The sequence below is a fragment of the Hipposideros armiger genome, unplaced genomic scaffold (assembly GCF_001890085.2).
Source record: "Hipposideros armiger isolate ML-2016 unplaced genomic scaffold, ASM189008v1 scaffold_264, whole genome shotgun sequence".
Classification (NCBI taxonomy): Eukaryota; Metazoa; Chordata; class Mammalia; order Chiroptera; family Hipposideridae; genus Hipposideros; species Hipposideros armiger.
In genome coordinates, this window is record NW_017731614.1 from 1,245,803 (window position 1) to 1,266,529 (window position 20,727).

The window sequence follows — 20,727 nt, forward strand, 5'->3', positions numbered from 1 at the left end:
CACACACACACACACAAGTGCACACACCTGCACACACACACTCATACACACACACAGCCTTCACACACACTCTCACACACACACACACACAAGTGCACACACCTGCACACACACCCTCACATACACACAGCCTGGAGACACACACACACACATACCCTTCCCCATCCAGCCCACCAGGCCTTTCGTTCACGGATGTAGTACAAAGATGTTTCAAAACCAACTTGCATGCGGCCCCAGGGGAGCCTCACTATTCATCCTGGGAGTGGAGGGTCAACAGCTGTGTCTGTCACTGCTGGGGGTCTGGGTGTAAGAGTCAGGAGTGACTTCCATTCCAGGGGGAGGGCAAAGGGTTACTTGGCCTGCGGCCAAGGGGACAGGGTGGGCTCTGAATGGCCCAGCAGGTCTCCCAATCTGGAGATTGCAGACCACGCAATCCCAATTAGCTCCTGATATTTACTGAGTTTATATGCCAATAAAGCCACCTCATTATCCTCACAGCTACCGTCAAAGCTAAATTGGGATTATTTCATTTGCTGCATGCTGACCCAAGCCTCTGCCCACTGGGCTTAGTCTTCTTCCTCCTCCTTTTAAAGGGCAGAAGAGAGGTGGACAGGGGCTGGGCCTGTCTGCATGAGGCTAAGTGCCAGAGGAAGCCAGGTGATGCGCTGAAGAGGTTCAGGCAACCTTCACCTCCTTCAAGGGCCGAGTTAAAGGCCCCACTCCTGCTCCAGGTGGGCTCACAGCATAACCCGCTCCTCCTGGGGGTGAGGGGGGGGGGCTAATGTTCCCTATTAGCGGCCCTGCTGTTAACACAGACAGCATTTGCAGAGACTCAGGATAATTAACTCAACGGGAAATCATTCAGTGGCAAAGAACACAGCTATTTCACACCTCAGAGGCCAAGTGAAGTATTTACAAAACACCCCAAGCTCAACTGCAAACAAAGGCCAGGTTTAGGCTTCATGTGCTGCAGGTCAGTTCTTTGGAAAGCCATGGGGCACCTGCCAAGTGCCAGGCACTGGGCACTAAGGAGAACAGGGAGGACGTGGCCTATGCCCTCAGGAGGACTCCAATGTGGGGCAGGGAGTGTCAGGGAGGCATCTCTAAAGCCTGAGGGATGAAAAGGAGACACCATACCAAAAACAGAAAGAAGGGCCCCCTGGGCAGATAAACGGCCTGCAGAAGACCCTGGCCTCCTGCCCAGACCGCCCACTCCCCACATGCTCACTGCCATGTCTGCCTCACGTCTAGACCCTGGGCAGCACGTGTGCCTGGGCCACCAGGACCCCCAGTGCTGGGGACTCGGAAAGGGAGGGGAGCTGAGTGGGCTCAAGGGTTTCATTTTTATCTCAGACTTGGTATTTAGCAAGGTAAGGTATCTTCACATGATGGAAGCCAGAGGCACTAGGGAGAGATGGAGAACATCTAAATCACACCACAGACGACGATTGAGCTCTGGGGGAAGTAATTCCAAACACCGTGACAAGGGAAACTGCATATAGGGGGTGGAGAAGGCACGACAGAGGAGTGAAGAGAAAGAAGAAAGAAGACTGAAACTCCAGCGAGTTGTCAGTTCAGCAACACCAGCACTAGTGCTTATGCGGGGAACCCATTAGGAGACAAGCACAGCAGGTCGTTCTCTCCAAGGGTTACCCTCTGACACTGACCTCCCCAAGGATAGGGAACAAGGCCTCCAACTTCACAAGAACCTTCTGATGTAGATCAGAACCAGCAGGCCATAAACAGCGGCTCAGGCATCTGTGATCTGCACACACCAGGCCTTCCACACCTGGGGGGGCGGCACATAGGTCAGGAGCAGCGAGGAGAAACAGGCTGGGGGCGGTGAGAAACAAGGAATGGCTTTGAGAGGCGTCGAGCAGGACTGGGGATCATCCCGCCTGAACCCTCAAGGGACCCAGAGGGTCCGTGGTCTATTGCCCCGCGTGCCCCAGAGTCCATGAGGGCTCCAGAGTGGACACGAGCCTGGAAGATGGGGGTCTCCCATCAGTGAGCTGCAGAGATCGCACGGGCCATGCACATCCGTTGGAAAGCCTCATTGACCAGGCAGGCAGTGGTACCGACCCTCTGCAGTGACAAGCAGTCATGGCATTTTTAAAGTAAACTTTTATTTTGGAATGCTTTCAGATTTCCAGAAAAGTTGCAAAGATAGCACAAGGAGTTCTCGTGCACCTCCAGCCAGCTCCGCTGAGGTTTCACGCCTCCTAGACCCACAGTCCATCCGTTACCACAGCTGAGACAATCCATCCATTGCTTGGGCAAAAGCACTGCTTTTCTGTTGAGTCTGAGGACTCGTCAGCTTTCCAGCCCAGCAGATGGAAGGGAGGCATGTCCTCGTCACAGCCACACAGCCACGCTATGCCTGCACGGCGCCCTCACGCCTACTAGGTCCTCTCGCACCTATACCACGCTCTTGCCCTCCCAGAGGCTGTGAGGAGGGCGGGGGGCAGAGCAGGTGCAGGGAGGGTGCTCACCTGCCCAGCAGCAGGGAGAAACAAAAAGGCAGTGTCCTGACCGAAACCTGATCGCTTTCACAGAGTGGTGCGACTGTCCCTGAAACAGACGCCAGATAGCCAAGGGGACAGCACGCTGGGCACGAGGACTCTCTCTCCTCACCAGGTACAGACTGGATTCAAAATACGGTGTTCTCTGCTAATCCCCCCACTCGCCAGAACATTTCCCATGACCTCTGAGGACGGGGACATTTATAGTCCTCTGTCACTCACGGGAGGGACAAAACAGAACAGCACAGTCCCTGCCTGCTGAAGGGTGGTCCCTCCAGGGATGAGCTTGTGCTGCATTCCTGTGTCATTCGTCAGGCTGAGTTTAAACAGAAGCCTCTGTTGGCTGTGCAGATGCATGGCCAGGACAGGGTTTAGGGTCCACTGGGACACTCAGGGATCAAGTCACATGCACAAGCCATACAGGGCAGTCTGATTTAGGACACAGAGCCTCGGGCCTTCACAAACACACTCGCCTCCCTGCCAATCTCCCTCACGGTCATATCCACACTCATTCTCCAGCCCAGCAATCCTGGGTCCAGAAGCGGATCCTACCTGTATCTGCAGTATAAGAGTGTTTACTTTATCACCATTTATGGAGGTAGAAGTCTGAAACAAACTAAAAGCCCACCAGTGGGAGAGCGGTGAATAAATTACAGGGCATCCATGCAAAGAAACACTGTGCTGCGGCTGAAAAGAATGAAGTAGGTTCATGGATGTGAAAGCGAACAACCTCCAAAACCCACTGAGCGCTACTTAGAGGGCTAGTTAGAACAGGGGCTGGTGCTTAGGAAACACTTGTGTTAGTTACCGGGATTTTTCTAAGATCAGCATCCTCTATGTTCATGAAGGAAAAGATATTTGACACACAGGCTACCGTGCACATAGAAGAAGGAGTCTACACACACAGATGAGCCTCCATGCAGAGAACATCTCAGGAGGGTCCCCAGAACACTAGTGAGGGGGTGCAGAGGAAAGGGTCCGGGAGACATTTTTACTATGTACCTTTGAATGTCTATCATGCACTTGTATTACCTACTTTAACATTCAAAATTGTAAACATAACTGCAGAGATACTAAAAACAACAAAGTAGCCCTGTCCCCAGGGCTGAGGGGCAGAAGGCTACGTCAGGGTGGCAGGGACCAAGGCAGGAGCTGGCATTGACCATTGACCTTCCAGGTGATGAAGGTTATGTAGCTTTCCTAAACCTCCATGCCCAGGGGCATCCAAGCCTGGGCCATGTGGGAATGTTTACCCCCATCTCAGGGCCAACACGCCCGATTATGTGGATGGCAGACAAGTGGCAAATGGGGAAGGAGATGGGACAGGTGCACTGTGGGCACTGAGACAACAGATGACGAGGGGTGGAGTCCTGAAAAAGTACAGCATCTGGGGTCACTACGGGCAGGGGCCCAGGGGGCCGGCTCCCATCCCAGCGGCCTGAGATGAGCTCTGAGCCAGGTCTGTGCTACTGAGGAGGGCAAGGCCACACACGTATAAGTTTAGGAAGAACATATGTGTGATTTAAAAGAAGACAAGACAAAATCACTCAGGGCATTTAAAGTTTCACAAAAAACTGGAAAGTTCACAGATGAGACACTTCTGGGTTTCTCCCAGAAAAGACTGAACCAACGGTCATATCTCATCTGTCCAGTTACCCTCAAGCACCCAGTTTTCTGTCTCTCAGTGCACAGGTTACCACCTATGAGTGAAGCACTGCTCCCTATCTTCAGAGTAAACTGAGCAACTCAGCGCAGCGAGCCGCCCCCCCCCTTCCCCCCGCCCCCGGCAAGCAGAAGAGCAGCCCCTGGGTCCCTGCCCTGGGATGTCTGTCTCTTCCCCGCTTGCCTCACAATTAACAAGGGGTCGAGGCTGGGCTGTCATTGTTCTTTTCTTTCTAATTATCCTGCTGCTGCTTTGACATGGAGACCCAAGGTCTAAAATTAGGCCACTGGATCTCACACCTGGCTTTTCAAGCTCCTGGAGAGGGGGTGTCTCAGTGCTGGCCGTGGAAGGTGTCAAATCCGAGCCCCGGGAACAGCGTCTTCTGGACATGCTGCTCCAGCCCCCCTGGGTGGAGGACCTTCTGTCCCTGTGGGCCTGGAGAAACGGTGAGAGGCTCTCCCCGGGGAGGCGGCGTGACCCAAGCCCCCCTCACCACTTCCACAGACCCCAATCTTGACCTGTTCTTCATAGAAACCAGTGCACAGGTTTCTGTTCAGGTGTCAGGACACCTAGCGGGCTGGTGATTAGAAAGGCTGGGAGGTCCCCATGCCATGTCCTCAGGACCAAGCTCTCAGGGCCCCAGCAGTCATCTTCCACGCAAGCCACAGGTCAGCTACAGGGCCAGACAAGGAGTCAGAGCATCAACAGCCCACCAAAGAGAGAGAGAGAGAGACCTTTAAATTTCCTTCTGGCTGCCCACCCCCTGGAGTTGGTTGGGGAGGCCCCCCAGGTTGCTGTCTGAGCTCAGGGAGCTGTCCAGGGCTGAGCTGCAGGAATGCTCCCTTTTCCCAGAGAAGCTGTTGGAGGAGCCGACAGAGTAAGTATAAGCTAATGCACTCCACATACTGAAAGTGCCTTTCCTGGCTGCCACTCAGGTTTCGTTTCACAGACCCCTCAAAGGAAATCATAGTCCCAGCTCCCTCATCCTCTGGAGCACCCCTAATTATGCACCCTTTAAGCCCACAGATGCTCCAGGCCCAGGAAGGGCCCTCTCCTCCCCTTCCACCTCATCCTGTGGCCTCCTCCTGGGAGAACCACCTCCAGGGCTTTCCGCAGCATCCTTCACGTCAGCAACTCAGCAAAGTGAGGCTCATGGCTCCTTCCAGCTCTGGACCTCTACTTGGGAATTCTAGCAAAATCTAGAAACTTCTCATGTGGACAACTCTCCTTGCTTCCCCTTATTGCCTTTGCCTATCTTGAAAGATGCCATATCTCAACCACAGCAGATGATGGGCTGCATTTGGGAGAGTTGGTTCTTCCTCCCTCTTACCTGCCCAACACACACCCTGCCAAGGGTTGGGGCTACTCCAGAATGGATGATTGGAGTCTCATGTGGGAGCGGGGACTTGACCGGCGACCCAAGAGGTAGGCTGAGGCCAAGTAAGCCAAGCACAACCCTGGTGCTTTCAGCATCTCTCTTGTCTGTTTCTCTCACAGGCATGGCTTATGCAGGGTGTCATGCTTTCAGTATAAGAAGACAGCGTTAGGACACCTGGACCCCTTCACCTCTGCCACCAACTGCGGAGTGAGATCAGGGCCTCTGTCCTTCAGTAAACGAGTGACGTGCTTGACAGTCAATGAAGAAGCTAAAGGATGTAAACCTCCCAATCCTTCATTAGGCAAACCCCTTAGGCTTCAGAGGCACAAGCACAGCAGCCTGAGTGTGCTAACTGCGAGAAGATTTTGTGGCAGGCACAGAGCTCTGCTTGCGGGTGGGGAGCTGGCCACACGCTGGGCCCAAGTGGCACCCTCCAGCTCCAGCTCCAGCCACACTGCAGGTTTTTGTCAGCATCAACCTGAGTGACTTCAGCAATTTTTTAAAAAGAACTCACAGGGCCGGCCAAGTGGTACGTTGGTTAAGAACTGGCTTGGGATGCCGGAGGGCCCCGGTTCAGATCCCACATATGAGGGCCAGTGACACTGCCCTCTACAGCTAAGATGCTGAACAACAGCTTGACCTGGAGCTGGGCTGCCATGAGTCGCCGGCCACGGTGTGGGCTGCAGCCCCTGCTGCAGTGGGCTGCCATAAGCAACTGTGTGTAGCCGGCAGCCAGTGTGAGCGGCCAGCAGCCGCTGTGAGCGGCCGTCCAGAAGCCGGCAACTGATCTGCCTCGCCCAGGAAGAGCGCAATGATGGTGCCAACTTGGGCCAGTGAAGCAACATCCTCCACAACTAGACTGAAGAACAAAATGACAGCAATTTGTCTGTTCCCCTTCCCCCAATTCCCCAATCAAAAAAAAAAAAAAAGAACTCACAGCACAGAAGTGAAAGGAGGGTCATAATATCTATTCATCCATTTATTCAACCAACATTTACAGAGCATGCACGGCCTCCCTGTAACATGGGGATGGGACTCCAGCGTGGCCACAACACACTCTGTCTGAGCACTGTTCCAAATCTTGCACAGGTACCAACTCGCTGAATTCTCACAAGGACCTCGTGACCAAGTGGACTCTTGACACAAAGCCACACACAGCCAAAGAGGGCACAGGGACTGAGCTGGGCTCTCCCACATGCCAACAGGTCCAAATCAAGCTGCTCCTCCTCCACCGTCACTGGCTCCCTGCCGCCCCCAGCAGCAGGGTCCAACTCCTCAGAAGGCCCACAAAGCCACTCTTCTTCCAGCTTCAGCTCCCACCACTGTCCCCAACCTTCCCAGAACTTCCCTGAAACTGACTTGCCATTCCCCTAGTCACTCACGAGTCCTGGGCCCAGCCTGGCACGCACTAGGGACCATGCCAAGTGTGACAACCACAGACCAGAACCCATGTGCGCCCTCTCCTGTCTCCTCCCTTTCTGCACAAACTTCCCTGCCCCTTCCTCCAGATCCCATGGTCAATATCACGATCGGAGGCCCAGTGGGCAGTTCAGTCACCACACATTTCCTGGGCACTGATTGGGCACAACCTGGAGGACAACGGCTCACAGTTATCTAGCTTTGACTGTGCCTGGCACTGCTCTGCGTGCCGCACATGGACTATTTCATTGCTCTCACCTCAAGCTCATGGTGACCCTCACTACTAAATGAGGAAACAGAGGATGGAGCTTAGGTGAAGACCTTGCCTAAGGTCGTATTGTCAGTACAACGCTCAGATCCCAAGCTGGGTGGTAAGGCCCCGCTGCCCTGCCTGAGCCACCATGAAGGACTTAAAAGCCACAGGACAATTCCACAACAGGCAACCAGGCCACAAGGAATTGCCAGGGGTGAAGTGGACATAAGTGCTGAGAGGGGAGAAGAGAGAAAGGATGAGCATGACAGCTGCTGAGCCGGCTCCGGCAACGTTCTACCCATGATCTTGTCCAATCTTCCTAACATCAGGGAGGCCCTGACTGTGTGCTTATATTATGGATGAGAAAATGGAGACTCAGAAAAGCCAAAGATCTTGCTCAGGGCTCTCGGTTAGGAGGTATCATGGGCAGGACAGGCTCATGTGCTCAGAGGCCCAGGCCCCCCTCCCCTAGCCTAGTGAGATGGACAGGGACGATTGGGGAGGGCGGCAGGGGGTCCAGCGACATTGGGCTCCTGGGGCTGAACAGGCCAAGGATGGGCTTAGGGACACCTGCGTTCACCCTGCCCCCAGCAGAGGCATCCCTTCTAGGTGGCTGCCTCTCGTGGCAGCCCCATGTGACGCCATGCCCACAGGAAATCCAAATGCAGTCATAATATTGACACAGGCAGGGTTCGTATCAGCCAGGAAGCCAGGCTGTCAAGATGTCAGTGCAGGGTGCACACGTGCACCCCAGGCTCCACGGCGAGGGGGCCACAAGGTCGGATCCCCAGCAGGTGCTCCAAGGGCCTGTTCCTGTGAGCAGGCCCCTGCATTTTGCCTGACCTACGCCAAGCCATGCTGCCATATAGGGCTGTGTTTGCACCAGGTGAGCCCTCCAGGGTGTGGGCTGGGGAGGGAAGGTTATGCACCGGAGAAAGAGCCCCAGCTGCCAGGCCCAGCTATGTGCTCCCAGCTGTGTGACCTGGGCAGGTCAAGAGAACCCTCTGGTCCTCAGCTGCTGCTTTTAAAAACCTGGGATTGCGCCCCCAAGAGCCCGCCAAATCAAGTCCCTCCGGTGGTGGTGGTGGTGACACTAATGCTCACTCTCATGACAGCACTGAGCGCACTCTTCGTGGAAGGCACTGCTCCCACCCAGGGCTCTTCTGTCCCTTCTCCGCAGGCTAAAATCCCTCAGTCCCCGCCCTCAAAGGCTGATGGGGAGCAATGCCAGCATGCCCACCCACCCTGCCTGTGACCATGTCCAAGAGTCCTGCCTAGTCGCTAAGGGGTGGATCCTACAGAACAGAACATGGAGCACAGGACAACTCTAACAGTCAGCCTTTCTCTCAGGAGCACTCCTTTCTCCAATGTTCTTCAATGCCAAGGTGCCTCTCACACTTTGTAAAAGGACACCTGGTCTGTTCAGAGCCATAGGGGAGAAGCTGATCATGTGCAGTGGACACAGGAGGTCACCGCCAGAGGCAGGGCGGACTCAGCCCCCAGTCCTGCTGGGCGCAAGCGGCTGGTGAGGTGAGGCTCTGTGCTCCGCACAGGGAGGCACCCCTTACCCCAGCAGGTGGCTAGTCCCAGAGGCAGCATGGATGGCCCACCCTGGGGAGTAGTTTAGATGCTTGCCCTTCTGCAGGTGTTCTGGGGTGGCAGGTGAACCGCTGCACAACTCAAGCTGCCTTCCTGAGGCAGCACTTCCTCTGACGGTTCCCCAGGGCCCTCCAGAGTGGCCCTTGGCACAAATATGACCCTGGAGCTGCTGGGGCACTACGTGAGAGACTGAATCACTTCCTCAGCCTCTCGGTAAACACACAGGACTCTGCTGGGGCCCTTAGCAATCGGTGTCTGGCACTGAGCCAGCGTGCAGATGGGCAGCCAGCCTCCCAAGCTGCCCATTGGTGGGAAGGGATGGGTGCAGACAGGTGGGCATGGGCTTTCCTGAACAGCAGGGGGCTTCCAGGCAGATGCCTCAGTGCCCATGGGCACTACTATTAGTGTTAGCAGGCAGGGGAGCCCTTCACCCTCTGAGCCCTGCAGCCCCTCCTGCTGTGCAAACCCTCTCATCGCATTCATCCCCTCATAGGGGTATGACCACCACTTGGGCTCCACTTCCCACCAAGCTCACCACCACAGCACACCTCAGGAAAACGGCAAGTTTGGGTCCGAGATAGAGGCATGGCCACAAAGGCAATTAAAACTTCATGAGCAAATAAAATTAACAGTAACATCCAATGTGTGTTTTTCCTATACCACAAACAATTAACTCAGTTCTGACACTATCTACCTGGAGATTGCATCAGATCCCACAGATGAAGGGCTCAGTCCTACAAGACTGCCCCCACTCCCCAGACTCCAATCTCAAGTCCAGGTTGTCACCTGTGCTATAAATTGGAGGTTTCCACACCGTTAAATTTGTTAGAGTGCCTCACAGAATTCAGAGAAACATTCACTTACTAGATGACTGGTTTATTATAAAGAATATAACTCAGGAACAGCCAAATGGAAGAGGTACATAAAGCAAGGTAGGGGGAAAGGGCTAGAAGCTTCCATGCCCTCTTCAGGCACTTCTCTCCCAGAATCTCCACGTGTTCACCCCAGAAGCCCTCCAAACCCTGTCTTTTTGGGTTTTTAATGGAGGCTTCATTACATAGGTGTGATGGATTAAAACTCATTTTTCACTGGTGATGGAATTCAAACTTGAGCTCCTCTGCCCAATGCCCTGGAGGTCCCGGATAGGACTGAAAGTTCCAAACCTCCAATCACATGGCTGTCTCCACTGGCAACCAGCCCCACCTTTAGGTGACATAGGGGCTTCCCAAAGTTACCTCACTAACATAGCATTTGATCCCTCTGATCACTTAGGAAACTCCAGAGGTTTTAGATAGCCTGTGGCAGGACCCGGGATGAAGACCAAATATACACTTGTTATTAATAGGACTTATTAATATCACAGTATTATTATGTGTTATTAATATCACAGTATCACATAACCCCTTCCACTTGTGTGAGCTTTATTGCTCACAAATCCCTTCACACGCGTTATTCATTTGGTGCCCAGGACAACACAGCCTGCTGGCAGGGAACTGATGCCTGTTATGTGCCTGGGGCATGACACCTACTTCCCACTCCATATTCCTTTTCTAAGCCGCAGGATGACCCTAAGGAAGGGTAACCCATCCGGTCAGGCAGCTGGGGCACCGGGCCCTCGTCGTCCGTGCCCCAGGCCCCTCTGGCCATGAGCACAGCCCTGGAAGGCCAGAGAACCTCACACCTGCTATGTGTGCCATTCCATGGCTAGGTAGGATCGGTCCAAATGTCACGCTGCAGTGGCAGGGAGGGCAGTGTGGGCCCCCTCCCTCACTGAGCTGCACACTGAGGGGGCTGCCTCCCCAGCTGCATAAGGGAGCCCACCTCGGAGCATTTTTAGCAGGGGGTGGTGGGACAAAGCTAAAAGGAGCAAAAGTGTGTTAACAGGCAGGTGACCACCTATACACCTGCAGAGCCTTGTGCCCGGGTATAGGGGCTGGCCTCTGAGGCTGAGCCAGAGCCTTGTACAATAGGCACCTGATTTTGGCTCCACCTCCCACCCTCTGCTCAAACCCCCACGCCCTCTCCTAATTCCCATTTTCTATTGGGTGGCCTGATTCTCCATCCCTCCTCACCCAGGACCCCCTGGCCGGGCTGCTCAGCTTTGGGTTCAACCTCTCTTCATGGTTACCCAGGGTCTCCAGAACTTGGCTAAGCCCCATGTTGGGAATCGGGGACAAAGGTGGCAAGGATAGAGCTGCCTCTTGGGCAACTGACAAACAGAAGCTGGCAGCAGCACCCATGACACTCCCTGGGGGCACCGACACTGCCTGGCGCTGTGTGGCCCTGGCTGACAATGGGCACGCCTCCACATTATGAATCTCAGCATCTCTCCTGACTAATTCCTGACTCCTGGGTACGAGGAGGCGGCCACAGAAATACTCCCTGAGATGTAGCCCTAAGGTCGCAGACATTTTCTGGAGGTGAGATTCTGGGAGAAGGGAAAGAACTTGGCCCGAAGCTGGGGAAGTAGGTGGGAAGATAAAGGTTCTGGAAGTTTCCACTGATGCAAGAGCTTCTGTGTGTGCCTGCAGCCCGGCGGCTCCCACAGCTGCTTCTCTTTCAAGTCAAATATGACACTGGGCACTGCATGCTTCCAAACCCTTTTGCACCCATTTCCTCCCCGAAAGCTGCGCTGCCACATCATGACGAAAGCAGGGCAAAGGCTGCTGCTCCAGATGGAAGATGAGGCAACAAAGGTCCAGGGAAGTGAAGTGACTTGCCAGCTCACAGAGCAAGTTGGCAGTGAAATGAGATAAGAACCCAAGCCTTGGAGATTTTCCATGGAGTCTCAGCTGGTCTCAAAAGAAGACCTGGGAAGAGTCTGAGAAGACCTGGCAAAGTCAACAGCATAACCAGGCTAGCTCCCAGGTGCTTCTCTTAACTCCTGAGGGTACGCTTGTGGGGCCAGCAGAGGACCTAACGCCTCTCACAGATGGAGCAAGGAAGGCACCACCTTGCCTGGCCCACTGCTCCCCAGGCCACCCAGGGCTCAACCTCAATGAAGGAAGGATACCTCTCCATCCAAGACATGACCCTTAGTTTCCGGGGGCCCACCGCCTAAGGGAGGTGAAAATAAACTCACACTGAACAGAGTTCACAGGGCTGTGGGTGAGCAGTGCAGCAGGCTTGGGGAGGTACACAGGGGTACTCGGCCATGCCTGTTCAGGGAAGGCTGGCTAAAGGACCAGCATAGGCCTGTGAGGGGAATGGGAGGCAGCCAGGCAGAGGAGAGGGAGGCCCTTCTAGGAAGAGGGAGCAGACTATGCAAAGGCCGGTGGGAGTCTGCGGACTGAGAAAGGCAGGAGGTCACAGGAGATGCACCCTGTGGAGGTGGGTGGGTGGATCCAGGTCATGAATAACCTCCCAAGCCTTGCATCTAACCTGAAGCATCTAACCTGAAGGCAGAAGGCTCTACAGAAAGGTCTAAGTAGGAGGGCCCAATCTGCTGGGAATACCCAAGAAAAGGTGAGGGAATCCAACTCTGCTCCATCCCCCTCAGCTCGGAAAGGGTCCCAACAACATCTGCACCAAACCACAGGGCCAGAAGCCCATCCCACTGTGCTTCAATCACGTTGACTCCACGCTCACGGTGGTTGAGGTCCTCACAATGCCGTAGAGGCTAAAACCAAAAATCAACCATTGCAGGAAGACATGCTCAGACCCCAACCCCACACAACACAACACAAACTTTCTAAGAAAGCTCAAACCGCACCTCCAGAGTATTAAGAACTGAGGGGAAGAATGACTTGAGGGAAGAAACCCAACCCAGTCAGGGCTTCACCTGGGCCTGGGCTTGGATGGGGACAGAGCCTCCTTCCACTTCCCTCCCTTTTGTCCTTAACTGTGTCACTCCAAGCAATCCTGGCAGAGACTGTGAGCTGACCCAGTTTGAGGTGCCACGTACACTTTATCATCATGTTGCTCAGACACCGAGATTCTAAAGTTAGCCGTGGCCAGTGGCTCAAGGCTCCCCGCCAGGCTGCGGCCAGCAGCCCCACAAAGTGATGCTGCTTCATGGTGTGGCTCTCCATTCAGAGATGGACAGGGCCAGGGGGTGGGGTGGGGGGTTGCTTCCAGCTGAAACACTCTTCTATTCCCTTGCTCAGAAAAGAACACACACACAGACACCATGGGACATCTTGCACTTGAGCCAACATCAAGGCCAGGGGAGTGAGCATGGGTCCCTGGTGACAAAGAGCAGACTGTCCCAGCCATGTAGCCAAGACCAGACATACCATTCATTCTGAAGGAACCCAGCTCAGAGAAGAGCTGGAGCAGGGGCGAGGGACAGGAGAGCCAGGGGTGCTTCAGTGTCTTAGGGACCTCAGTCAGAAGGAACAAGTGGCCAGCTACAAGAGCTCTGTGCTCTCAAAGCCAAGGTCTCAAAGCCAGCTGGCCAGCTCTGCTCAGAGGACAATGCTTCTTATGCCACAGGCTATACCAGTAGGCCCAGCTCAGCATTCCTGCAAATGCAAGACGTGCCCTGACAGAGGAAGATGGTTCCTGATTGAGAAACACTGACTCAAAGCCCAGTGGGTATATGGCCAGGCCAGATGGAAGCCAGGGTCTCACGCTCCTATTCCAATTCCCCCGTCTATCTGAGTGACACACACGTCCACTCAAATGTGCACCCTCACATGCACGCCCACACTCTCACACAATACATTCGTACACACTCACACACCTATACACACACTGGCACACTCACACTCACTGCCAGACTCTAGCAGACAATCAGGGTTTCAAGCCAGCATTCGGGGTCTTCTCGACTCGTGACCACCACCCCCAACCCCTGCTGCTCCTCTGGAAAGCCCAGCCATCACCTCAGCAGACCCTGTGCAACCCTCAAGCCAAGGGGCCTTATGACCCCTCTCTTGTCACCTGTTTTCTGGATATGTTCTCTAATTCAGAGCTTCATAATAAACAATAATAATTAATCAAATAAAATAATTAATCAAATCTCAACTTGTAAACTGCACTTGCGACATAATGTTACCTTGCTGGCCCGAGCGCCAACTACAAGAGGGCAGGGGACGTGCTCTTCCTCTGGGGCTAGCACAGAGCCACTCCAGAATGGGACTTGGTAAAGTGAGTGGGTCCCAGCGTTTCAGAGCTTGACAGGACCTCAGCTGGGTGTCCTCACCCCACAGATGAAGAAACCCGGACCCAGAGGGCAATGTGTCCTCTGGGTATACACCTGGACCTCCCTCCTGGTGCTAGGCTACTTCCCTTGAAGATGCCGGAAGCATCTGCAGGGTCAGCTTCCTGGTACCTGTGGAGATTCTCTGGGGTACCCGGAAATGAGCCAACAGGTTGCTGGCTGGGGATTTGAAAGACACTGAGACAGCGTGGCTAGTGCACACTAAAGGTGTCGGGCAGGGCAGAAGATCACGAGGGGCAGGACAGGCCGCGGAGCACACCAGCCTTGCCCTTCTCTTGCTGTGGCCTTCTCCATTCCAGGAGTAGAGCCCGGGAGCACCTTATCTTGCCCACAGCGCCACCTACTGTCCTGTTGCCCAAGCTGCCCCCAAAGCCTGTGGCCACCAGCCCAGGAGCCACAAGTACTAGGTAGGATAACTGTCCCTCTGCCACAGGATCTCCTCAGGCCAAGCGGCAAGCGCCCCACTTGCTAGAAAGGAAGGGCCACTTCCTCCCAACCCCACTCTCTGGGGAGGCCTCGTTTCCCTGCAGACTAGAGTGACCAGCCAGGACTGAGGGGCTCCTGGATGGGGGCTCTAAGGGCTATCCCTATGAAAGCCCAAGGCCATCACGGAAGTTGGCTGTCCTGAGCAGACATGAAACCACCACACATCGGCAGAGCCCAGGCTAGGGCTTTGGCCGTGGTTTGGATGGGAAGTCCATGATACGTCTCAGCACCTGATCCATCAAATACATTCACTCTGTGAACGCACACGAGGGAGCTGCCCCACGCCCCGGCTATAGAGCCTTCCTTCAGAGAGAGTGGTCAGAGGCCCAGATGCCGCAGGTGGAAGCCCACCATGGGGGCTGCACACTGACCCTCGAAGGATGGGCGGGTAGGTCTCAGGCAGAAGGAAGAGTAAGCAGGGGCATGGTGGTGAGCGAGTGGGCATGCAGCGGGTAGGGGTAGCAGAGAGTGGGGCTGAGGCTGGGGGCTGGGAAGAGCAGAACCTCAGTCAGAAGCACCCTCAACTCTGAAGAAACTCATGTGCCAGGCCAGTTCCCATTTGCACCAGCTGTCCTGGCAGAGTTATTAATAGCCCTTACACTCTCCCAAGGGTCCCCATGTGGAAGATTAACGATATGGTCACCTGTCTATGAACCCACCTACTTTAGCCAGGGTGTCCAAACATGCTGACATGTCTCAAACGGCTTTGATGCCTGTGACAAGCAATCTGCCTTCAATAATAGTTAAAACACCAAAGCACATGAACAGTTTTCTTTTGTAGCCAATAGAGAGATCAAGGCTATATTATAATAACACAGGCTCGCTCACGTGTGTTCTGACACGGAGGGAGCTCTAGGCAGCTGCAATGATGCACGACTGCTGCCTATCTTATCTCTACTGAGATACCATGAATAGCTGGACGCAGTTGTGTTTCACACCCTGCAATTCCCTTTCTTTGCACAGTCAGGGTATGCCTATGCAAATGTCACAGAGGGAGAAGGATCTTATGCACTGGATGCCACAGGAAAAACTTGGAAAGAGCCCAGTTTATTAGCCCAGTAAACGCTGCCTGCAGGTCTGTCCATGCAGGTGGCACTGGGCACAAGCCCAAGGCAAAACAGATGTCTGCCCTCCATACCATGTGCCTGGGACATGCCAGACTGGGGTAAAGAGGGGCAAGACAGGCACTGCTTCAGCTCTCTCATGACTGTTGGGCTAAAGGGAAGGCCGAGAGCCAAGCAGTGATGTGGAGGGCACACAGGGCTGCCTCACTGAGACCAGCAGGGGCAACTGAGCCCCTCAGGGGAACCTGATAATGTCTGGAGACATTTGGGACCATCAGGACTCAGGGGTACTACTAACACCTAGTGGGTAGAGGCTGGGGATCAAGTTAAACATCCTACAGTGCACAGAACAGCCCAAAATGTCAACAATACCAAGGTCGGCCACCCTGACCTAGAGGGGAGGGGAAGGGAAGGGGGTTGTGGGGAGCAGGGATGACTGCCTGGAAGAGGTGGCACAGGTGTGGGGAGAGTCCCCGGTAAGAGAATGAATCATCCAGGGAAGGGCAGGGACCCAAGGTGACGGAGGGTACAGGTGAGAGGATGCCTGCCAGAAAATGGCCTCCCAGGCCAGGCGCAAAAGCTTAGTCTTTCTCCAGGTGCCTCTGAGCAACTGCATGTGTGTTGGGGCACCAGGTGGGGGTCAATCCCTGGCCCCATGTTTATGACATGTGAATGAGCAAGTGTACAGGTGGGAAGGCTGGAAAGACAGGGAATGGTAGACACCTCACTAAAAGGCTGCTGTGTGACTGGGTAATGGTGGTGGCCCCATGCTGAGCAGGTGGGTCTGTGAGGGCAGACTTGGCGGGCAGGCATCATCTCCATCCCCAAACACTCCCCTGAATTCCAGACTCACATGGGCTCCCTTTCCACCTGGAGTCTCACGGACATCATACATCTGACAGGGCAAAAACTGAGCTCTTGGGCTGGCTGAGTGGCTCAGTTGGTTAAGTTGAACTGCTCAGAGCAACAGCGGTTCAAGTCCCAGCCTGAGCTGAGCTGCCGCTGAGCTGCCAACAGGTGGCAGGATGGCTCAGCTGAAAAGAAAAAACAACAACAAAAACTGAGCTCTCTTCCTCTGTAACCCTGGCCTCCCTCATTGTCCCATCTCAGCAAATGCCCATGCCCTCTATAATTCTGCACCCAACACACCCAAACAATTCTCTGACACCAGCCAGTGTCCTACAATTCAACTCAATTCTGAGGCTATCTACAGAATTCAAGAAACCAGATTATTCACTAGATTATCAGCTTACTACAAAAGATATTAAAGAATACAAATCAACAGCCAGATGCAAGAGGTGCTTAGGGTGAGGCATGGGGAAAGGACACGGAGCTTCTGTGCTCTCTGGGTGTGCCACTCTCCCCACATCTCCACGTGTTCAGCAACCTGGAAACTCTCCAAACCCAGTCCTTTTGGGTTTTTATAGAGGCTTCATGACAGTGTCATGATTGATTAAATCATTGGACCTAAATGATTGAACTCAATCTCCAACTCCTCTCTCCTCCCAAGAGGTCAGGAGGTGGGAATGAAAGTTCCAAACTTTTTTTGTTGTTGTTGTTGTTTCTTTTCAGCTGAGCCATCCTGCCACCTGTTGGCAGCTCAGCGGCTGCTCAGCTCAGGCTGGACTCGAACTGCTGTTGCTCAGAGCTCAAACTCTTGAGTGGGCTCTTAACCAACTGAGCCACTCAGCCGGCCCTTGAAAGTTCCAAACTTTTAATCACAAGGTTGGTTCCCTTGATAACTAGCCCTCATCCATAGGTGCTTCCAAAAAATCACCTCTCACATAATAAAAGACACCTTGATCGTACTCAACACTTAGGAGATCACATGTATATTTCTTACTGTAAGTCACTCAGGTCCCAACCATAGAGCTAGCTATACCTCCTCTCTTGCACTTACCAACCAAACCATGGTGAAGCCAGTGACTCTTCCTCAAATTGTGCCCAGAATCTGGCTACTTCTCCCACTTCCTCTGGTGCCACTCTGTCCAGTCCGCCATCTTGGGTCTCAACAGCAGTGACAGCCTCCCAGCTCCACCAGTTCTTCTTACAGAAGCCCACATCAACTTTGAAAACCTGAATGAAGTCGGGCCACTCACCAATCCAAGCCAGTTCAGAAGCCAAAGTCCTCACTGCTGGGCCGGCCGAGTGGCGAGTTGGTTAAGAGCTGGCTTGGGATGCCAGAGGGCCCCGGTTCGGATCCCACATATGAGGGCCAGTGACACTGCCCTCCACAGCTAAGATGCTGAACAACAGCTCAACCTGGAGCTGGGCTGCCATGGGTCGCCGGCGACGGCGTAGGCTGCAGCCCCTGTGGCAGTGGGTTGCCATGGGCTACCGTGTGTAGCCAGCAGCCAGCGTGAGCGGCCAGCAGCCGCAGTGAGCGGCCATCCAGAAGCCGGCGACTGATCTGCCTCGCCCGGGAAGAGCACAATGATGGTGCCAACTTGGGCCAGTGAAGCAACGTCCTCCACAACTAGACTGAAGAACAAAAGGACAGCAACTTGTCTGTTCCCCTTCCCCCAATTCCCCAATGCTGTTCCCATCCCCCAATTCCCCAATAAAAATCTTTTAAAAAAAAACAAAAAACAAAGTCCTCACTGCTGTCCAGCCACCTCTGTAACCTGCCCTCCATTCTCCCTCTGTAGAATTCTAGCCAGCGGCTGTTCCTTGAAATCACTCAGGACTTTTGCACTTGCTGTTTGCTCTTCCTCAGATACTGGGGGGCTCCCCCGCACAGAGGGGCAGGTTTCTGCCCAAAGGTCACTCTGCCAAGCCCTCGGTCTCTCCTTCCCCTTCCCCTGTGTGTGTTTATTCAGCAGGCCTAGGGCCATGTGCTCTGGTGCTCAGGACAATGACTGAATGAAATGAGCAAACCTCTTCACACCTTGGTTTCCAAAGGGGAGAATAATCGCTTTTGCTGGGACAATTCGCTAAAATACTGCATGACATGCACTCAGCACAAGCTCAGCAAGTCCTGCCAAACACTGTATGAACTGCCGTGAGGACTGAATTCAGTAGTTCACAAGTGGGACATCTCACTGCTCCAGGTTGGGATTCTCATCCCCAAAGCATCACAGCATGGGGTCTAGCCTCACCTAAACCAGTGTTTCCTGCTTCCATGCAGGTCCGCTGCTGCCACTAAACCGCAACTTGTTTCTATAACTTTTCTCATTCTGAAACTACTTTGAGGAGCTCTCTCTCTCCCACAAATGACCACAATATGTTCCAGTGAATAATTTTTTCAAAAATGAGGCAAATCAAAAACTTGTGGCAAAAGAAAAAAGCCTTATGACAAACACACAGACATAAGCTGCCCATCTTTCAAATCTCAGGCACCGTGACCACCTGGCTGTTATGAATGTTGCTGTAGGCCACAGCGTGGCTTCAACATAAACTCTCAAAAGCACACTGTCAGAAGGGCCAGCAGGAAATAACCAGAGGGGCTTGTGCATGAGGAAGGATCCCCAGGACACTCTGTGCACTTGTCAAGCCAAGCCCCCCACGCTGTAAGACCAGATTGACGCTTGGTCATGGCCAGGTTGTGGGTGGGAGGACCAGAAACAGCACAGCACACCCCCAGCAGACCATGATCTCTTCTAGCAGGGATCAAAGGCCTTTTAATACCCTGTATCGGTTTCCTGCGGCTGCTGTAACAAATTATCACAAACTGGGCGGTTTACAAGAAGAATATAATCCCTCACAGTTGTAAGGCCATAATTCCAAAACCAGTCTCACTGGGCCAAAATCAAGGTGTGGCAGGGCCTCACTCCCTTATAGGCTCTAGGGGGAGAATCATTCCTCACCCCTTCCAGCTTCTAATAATTGCAGCCTTCCTCGGCTCCATCTTCAAGGCCAGCATCTCCCTCTGTCTCCCTCTCACAGGGATATATGTGACTGCCCTTAGGACCCACCCCGAAAATCCAGGACAATCCCCCCACCTCAAGATCCTTTACTTAGTCATACCTGCAAAGCCCCAGCTCCCCCTCCCCCAGCTTTGCCCCGCTTTGCCACACACAGTAACCTTCACAGGTTCCAAGGATTAGGGTGTGGACACTGGGGTGGGTGGGGCATATTTGCCACACCCTTCTACCCCTCAGTTGTCTAGTGCTGCAGATGCTGAACAAGTGCAAAGGAAGGTGCATGGGCAGGGGGAGCAGAAGTAAGCAAGAGGGCTAAGGGGTTCTGCAGGCTCTCTGCCTGCCTATGCCTGTGTCTGAAGGTCAAGGCCAGCACAGGCACTGAGCGGGGGCAAGGCCTCCTGGAAGTGTGGCAGGGTCCCAGGTCTGAAGAATGGCTTTGGACAAAGCAAGCTCTGGACCTCCGTCCCTCATCACTCCGCTCCTCTCAGGTCTCCCCCACCCACCCACCACCTCAGGGCAGGTCCAGCGTGTTCAGGACAAGAGGGACAGTACATTCGGAATGCAGTCTTTTTGAGATGAGCAGCCTGCCCCACCCCCATCTCCCCAGATGGAGAAAAGACCTAACTCATAAACCAGATGAAAAACATGTCCTGTTCTGCCCCTGGGACCAACGGATCACCTGAAATGAAAACAGTCTGGAACAGTGTGTTGCTAACTCTGAGCTTGGCCTTATTCTTCCGGCTACCCTCAAGGGTGATCACAGGACATTCACAGATCGCATCAGCAAACCCACGCACGCAGCCCCAGGGACCACCAGCTCAGTTCCTGGAGCACCACAGCTGCCCCCTTCCACTCCTCCAGAGATGGCTGCACAGGCGAGCTGGACCAGAGACCCCAAGAGACCCCATGCCTAGTCGGGGAGGGAGTGTCTCAGAGAAAGGCTGCAGCAAGAGGACCTCCCGACCTCCCTCAGGGGGCCCAGGGTCGCCTTCCAGGCAGCCCAAGGCTCCACCCCAGCTCTCGTCCTCCTAGCAGCCTCTGCACCCACAAAAGAGTGGGGTGCCACTGTCTCCTGTTTTCACTGTCCCATTTTCAGAGGCTTGTTCTTGCTACCTAGCACACCTCAGGCCAGCAGTGTGCAAACTATTTAGTAGGAAGCCTCGTTTAGGAAAAATCATCATGTTTATGGGACACATAAGGGGGTGGGAATTCACAAGAAAGCAGTTTCATTGTGTGGATGGTAGGGAGCGGGGTAAGCCCAAGCTAAGACAGTCTACTTCACCAACTAGAAGGCTGAGTGAAATCGCCAGGCACAGGTG

General features: G+C 54.0%; 1 protein-coding gene across 5 annotated transcripts in view; it reads right to left on the reverse strand.

Annotated features, from left to right (window-relative positions):
* PEMT (phosphatidylethanolamine N-methyltransferase) overlaps positions 1–20,727 on the reverse strand; it is an 88,944-nt gene that overhangs the window by 50,683 nt on the left and 17,534 nt on the right. The window lies entirely within an intron of this gene.